Genomic DNA, 7,197 nt, shown 5'->3' on the forward strand with positions numbered 1-7,197 from the left:
CATTTGAACAATTCCACTGAAATAAATACCCATGCCAAGAAATTTAAAATTAAATCTAGTATGCTATAGATATGCCTCTCAGGTTTGAACAGCAATATGGCTTCTTTGATAGCCTTTCAATAAAGAATGGTCTTATACACAATCTTTCCTTCAAAACTGCTCAAGGCACCTCTCCTCTTTGGACATCTTAATTCAGGAAACTTGTAGAAAATTACCCAAAGTTTTGCCTCTTCTCAAATTTGGTTGAAATGGGGCACTAGATTCAAAAGCTTCTGAAGGATAGAACACATATGTTTTATCAAAGTGTAATTATTTCAAATAAACTACTGTTCATTTGAAGAGAAATTATATTTTAGAAGAAGTATATATATAAAAAAATGAGGTAATGACTTCTAATGAGGAAATTGATGATTAACAGATGAGTCTGCTGTCACCTACACGTAACTGGGAAAATATATTTTGTCTCACAGGAAATTGAAAAAGGCAATCAAATTTCTCAAATTTAAAAATCTAATGACAGGTTTCCAATATTGTTTTGCAGACATAACTGACTGTTCATACTTCAGCCTTTAATTCAAATACATATTCCTTGTACAAAAGAGTTACTTGGGATACTGCTGTGCAAACAGAAACAATCTCTGCGCTGCTTAAAATAGACTGGGGTCACTTAATCTGCATCAATTTGTTAAGTCAGTCATTTCTTAAAAAAGGCTGAAAATTCAATTTCAACCATCTTAATAGCCTATATAACATACATGCTGGCAAAATAATCTTAAAAAAAAGAAATAGTAGGTGTTAGAAAATATAATTTATCTATAATGAAAAAAAAAAACAAACCCAAACAAAAAGCAAGCCTCAAAACCTGCTCCCCAAACTGTATTATATGAATTATCTAAAATATCCATTCTGCAGTAATTTTCTGGTTTTTAATGCTCTCAAAAGTCCTTTCCTTGCACTGAATTGCTGTGCAAAATCCTGAGTCATTTCAGCCTGGAAAGATCTTTACCCAGTGGTTTAAGGTGGTGTTATTGGTATGAGGTATGTGAAGACATTAAATCTGAGAGACATCATATGAGATCAAGTCTGTGCCTTTTTGCTTGGAGACACCTTCTACACTGCAACCACTCTGTATTTATGGATGTGTATATCACAAAATAGGCATTTCTCAGTATCTTTCATTTTAGCAAATGGCATTATCATCAGATAAGTAGAGGCTGGAGTCAGACAAACTGAAGCACTCTGAGGTGGAAATTTAGGCTTTTGTGCTTGTATGACACCCAGAAAAATGCAGCATATCCTGATTGAAGATCTCACAATATAAAACACATTCAATCTTCCTTAAGCAGTCCCACTTTATATTGTCTCTCAGGTTTTTTTCATCTAAACTGTGGATTGGTAAAAGTATTTTGGATCAGTGAGTTAATGTAAAAGCACGTATTTGATGCCTATTCTCATTTTACAGTCTAATCTTAGACATGTTGAGGCCATGAATGAAAGAATGGAACTGCCTTACGAAACATCCGGATATGTCCATAGCAGGAGCAACCACCCTTCATGAAGTCCCCCATGAAGAAAACAATGTGTGTGTCCAGCCAGACCTAACCATACCAGTATATGGTGCTGTGTCAAGAAAACTTTTTCACAAAACCTGTCTGCTACATTTTCTGATAACAATCAAATACAAGAGCAACATTAGCACTAACCTTCCGGATGCTTCTTTTCCACCGCCTTCGATATTCTGGACACAGTGAATGAAAACAGGGAGGAAAAAAGAGTTGATAACAAATACCAAAAGCAAACTCTATTAAATATTAGAAATCACAGAGATTTAGGTTTGAAAGTGTCACAAAATGGGGATCTGTTGAGAAACAGAATTCAGTGTATCAAGATCAGCCCCAAAAGATATTTGGGTAACATTCTTCAAAAATTTTCCTACAGAAATGTTAAAGAAACAGTAATATAATAGAGCTTGTCTTGCTTTAGACAGAAGCCCCTCTTGAATATAGGTTTTGATAAAAAAAAAATAAATTACTGTCTTCTTGCTCAAGTGAGAACTCCTGCCTTTGTAACAGCTTTTTACAGACTGGAAGAGTTAATTGGTTTCCATTAAGAGATTCTTTATATCCATAGATATATACATATACATCTCATTAAACACTAAATATTCTTCACTAAACACATACAGGTAAAGTATGAGTCAGGCACCTAAATGGGAGGCAGTGTTCTTCACTCTCCACTTCTACACTGCATTCTGCTCTCTCTTACAGGTTATTTTTTCTACCATGTTTGTATTTGTTGTTGTCCTCTGGATTCTCTTTAATGGTGTGTTGCCCTGTAGCAGCCCAGCTGATGCCACATAGATCACATACCTCCAATGCTTTACATATGATATTTATTTAATGTACCACAGAATAACCTTTGGCTTTTCAACAACAGGATCATATTGTCAACCTAAATCGAATTTGCTGTCCGTGGTACTGTTTCCTATTCTGTGTTGTCCCAACCTACTGAAGAGGAAGGTGGAAAAGGTATTATTCTGATACAAGGATCTGTGGGTGGGATGAGATATTGTGAAGAAGAAGTGATACTGAGATGATAATATAAAATCAAAGCTAAATTAGAAGTTCGACTATTTACTTCATCAAAACCAGAAGTAGATATTATACTGGAGAAAAACTGCGTATCTCATACAGTGCTTAGTGTCAAAGGCTTTATACTCTCTCTGAATTGTATCTTTATGCACATTGGCATGAAACTACTTGTGAAGTTTTATTACCATATTGAATAATAGAGTTTAGAGCTGGTAGGAACCAAATGGCATATCTAGTCCCAAGGCAGTGTCTATTATCTCTGACAGATATTTGTCTGACCAGCTCATAAACAACCAGTCCCAGTGCTTTCAATATGCCTGGCAAAAATAATGTAACAATAATATTTAGCCTCAAGTTTTCCTATGATTTAAGCCCATTTAATATTTTCCTACTCCCATTAGCCCACAGCACAGCTTAGTCTCTTTCTACTTTCAAATCTTTTACATATTTGATATTTGTCATGTCTCCCCAACACATTTTTTATAGTAACACAGCACTGTTGACTCATGCTCAACCTAAGTACCACTGTCCATTCCTCATACTACATTTTAGATAAGAAATACCATCTAAATACAGTAGTACTTTGAAATTGTCCCAGAACTGCATCCTAATTTTCTCAGACTATTTTTCCACATCACTATTAAACCTCTCTTGGGTGTATTTCAGTCCTCCTAGATTTGAATTTTCTGTAAACATAAAATAACTGTAATCAATATTGAGAAACATATCTCATGGATACCATATATCTGCAAACCATTGCATACAGGATATTTTCTGCCATTTGAGATCAGTGTGAGACAAGAGTAGTCACACCAAGCACATTTATTCATAAATTAAAGACTGGAGAAGCGATTCATGTAAGCAACAGTATCCCTAAGCAATTCTAATTTATGTATCTTACATTTACAGAACATGGCAGAAATCCACACTTCCCCAGCTTTAATGGTATGCACATCCATATGCAAGCCTAGTCTTAACTATGCTCTTAAATCTCTTTTGTACAGGTGTTTAGGAATGTTGAATATTTTGTATTTTAGTAAAGTTTAAGTTTAATAATTAAGCCACTGTTTTCAAACACAATCCAGCTAATTTCTTTTTGCTTCAACCAAATTGGTAGATATATGTTCAAAAGACACAGTAACAAATCAGTAAGGCCTTTTCTGTATCTTCCCCAAACCAAGGTCCACTCCATGCTGCACAGTTTAAGGCTTCTCATCTCTCCAACCATACACACAAACTCAGCCATCTGAAAATGCGGTGTTTAGTCCTCAAATACAGCTTTTTAGTTTGCACTTACCCTTTACAAGTTTTCATATAATCATCCCAGAATGCTTTTACTTTTCATTCTGTGAGATAACCATGGAGATCTGAAGGGGTTGACGTTTCTAAGCAAAGAGGAGTAAGGCAGTGCTCCAGTCTTTGTGGAAAAAGTAATCCAAAACTAATCCTGTTTATTGAAGCAATAGTTGTTCTACAGCCTTCACCAGTCAACATTGTTCAGAATTTTTAGCAGATTTTTTTTTCTTAATCTGGATGCAGTTCTAAGAAAAAAAAATCAGAAAAACGAACATTTAATTGTTGTGGACAATGAGCAACATGATCAGCTATGTCAGAAAAACTGCAACAGCAGCTTCGTGTGTTGTTCCCAGGCGTGTTAAAGTGAGCTAATTATAGCAACCCTTATGTATTCTCAGAACATGTGTTCATTCTTTATGAAATTGTGGGATATCTTAGTAGAGGGATTTCATGTAAATTATTTATGATTAATCCTGTGGCTTGTCTTGGCTTATGTCTACTCTCAGTGAAAAAACTTTAAACTTAAGTGGAAGCATGATGTGAAATATTAAAGAGAAATATTTATATATACATTCTCTTTCTATCTATGGATTTCAGACACGAGATAAAAGGTTTCTGTTGTTGATTATTTCAGCTCTCTTGGTACTACTGCAAAGCACTCACTGTTGAGCTTGAAGCTACAGCTTGGGGATTTCAAACTGACAGAGAAATGCTCCAAACTACCAGTCTGCTTTTGATTTGCCAAAAAGTCTTCTGAGCTAGCAACAGCAGTATGCTTCTGGTATGAAAAAGATCAAATATAATGAATCACACTCATCACCCTCTAGAGAAACAATTACATTGCTCTATTAAATGAAAGCAGTTTGTATGAGGTAATGATTTCAGGAGTCCACAACTGAGTCCTATCTATATTATGCATCACTTAAAGTTTTGCTCCAGGTAAAGGAGATGTTAGCTGACAGCACAGCCAAGTTTATATTCAAAACCAGCAAATTTCTCACAGTCCTTTATTAATGGATGCACTCTGATACAGAACTTGCAATGCTGTCCAGTCAGTTATCTTTAGAGTATGTTTAAAATGAAAATTAATTCAGTAGCTGCTCAAGTAATTTCCATTACCCTGTTTAATGCTCCCTATTATAGACAAATCTTCTTTATGGAACCATGCAGTGACAGATTGGCTTTCCTTGTTATCAGGTATCTAGCAAGTGAGCCTCATCATACAACTCTGGTGACTATAAATGATGTTCTTGTTCCCCTGGATACACCCTTGTGTCCTTTGCAATTTTACTTTCCTTTGTCTTTTATAAAGAAGAATTACCAAAGAACAGAATTTGAACTTATCCACCAGATTCAAGGTTGTTTATTGTCTTTGACGAACACATTCACTATTTCTTATGGCTACCATATCAAAGTAATTTTGTCACCTAAACTCCTTCACTGGGACACGATTCCCAGGGTCCAGCACTAATAGTCGTTGCTTGTCTTTTGTAACATGCTTGCTTTTCTTCCTGAAAGTCTGGAAACTCCTCCTCCTCCAGGTGCTAATGTAATATCCTATATTGTGCTTTCTCTCCAGGTGTGTAATGAAGATTAATCAAGGCTGATCTGTGGTCATGACTTCTCTTCATCCTTCCATCCATCCTGATTTTGTGCTTTATCCATAAACTTGGGCTTCCATATTAGATGAAAGAAAAATCCACAGATCTCAATTTACCACGACAATATGTTCGTAAACTCTGTAGATGATTTTTCAAACTGTAGCAAATCAGTTAACACCCTGAATTCTGAAGCCCTGTACAATCTGCATAAAGAAATATATAACCAGTTATTATACTTTCAAAGCTACAGTAGGAGTGTAGTGCTTTAGGTAAAACAGCTGTCGACCAACAAAAAAATGTAACAATTCATTGCGCTGTTTGATCCAAAGCACTGTGTTCTGATACTCTGAATGCAAGGGCAGGTGAGGAAGGCCTTACAGTGTCTGTGCCAGGCAGCAGTTCACTACTTGTGCCTTGCAGACACAGAGATTAGAGATTAGAATTGCTCAGGATCCAACCAGAGAGCACCCAAAAGGAAAGCAAATTTTCTGAGAAAACCAAACAGATTTTGCTGACTATCCCGGACATACAGGGGGTGCTCTATTAACCAAGTCACAAGAAAATAGTTTAGAACTCAGCATACTACATAGACTACATACACACCACTACATTATATGCTACTACATTAACATTGCTGAGCATACTGTATACATTAACCATGCAGCAGGCACTTCTGATGCACGTCTGACATTCAGAAATATATTCTCAATATATTCAGAAAAATATTCCACTCTGAGTTGACAAGGTATTACTAACCTAAGAATTATGATAGAAAACAAGGGGAGTATTCATGTTGCCTACTTCAACAGCCTACAAAACCAGACTAGGCTTCCTGCACAGTAAATATAAAGGGATAAGTAAATATCTCAGAGATTATTTCAGAGGATTCAAGCTAAGCAGCAGTGGAAGTCCTCTGGAGGGCAACCAGAGCACTACCTTCCTGCTTACCTTAGCTGCTCTAAATTGTTCCCTGGAGGTGTCAACTCTACTCTGCTGATTACAAACGGTGCCCAGACTCCCTATTTAGAAACCTAATTTGCTACCTAAAATCAGATGTGGTGAATAATTCCCGAAGACCTCAAATTTTCAAATTGGCCAAGTGATGGGTTTAAATTAAATATTAACAAGTTTAAAGCTCAATTTTTGAAACTTCTCCAAAAAAAGGTGCATCTGAAGCAGTCAACAATGAAGTTAATGCTCTGCAGACTGCAGATCTTCATGCTGTATTTAAGCAAATACATGCTAACAATCTGTTACACCCCGCCTAATGGATTTTACATCCAATACCACCAGTATAAATACAAAGCAATTTCAATACAAAGAAATTTCAATAATGGAAACTGATGCAGAATAAATATCATGCTCATTGTTTCATAGACCTGTGTAAAGTAAATAACACATATCCCTTTCCAGTGGGATTTTTAAGGTAAAAAGTACCTTCTTTTCCTCACCTTGACATTAATTTAACAATAAAGTCAACATACTTATACAAGATACAGGAGGACAGCAGTGCAGGTCCATCTCTTTTTCAGCATATACTGTATGATCAGTGGTCATACAGACTTTTTCATAATGACTGCATACTTGAGCCTCTTTTCATTAAAAAAGACATCGGTACTGAGCTTTCTCTCGTATTAACTACCAGTTCAAAATTTAGCTATCTAGGGTAGGTTAGTCATCTAGGTCTCCCTCTGTCGTCAGTAGAGTGG

Source organism: Coloeus monedula (genome assembly GCF_965178545.1).
Source record: "Coloeus monedula genome assembly, chromosome: 2".
In the NCBI taxonomy this organism is placed as follows: Eukaryota; Metazoa; Chordata; class Aves; order Passeriformes; family Corvidae; genus Coloeus; species Coloeus monedula.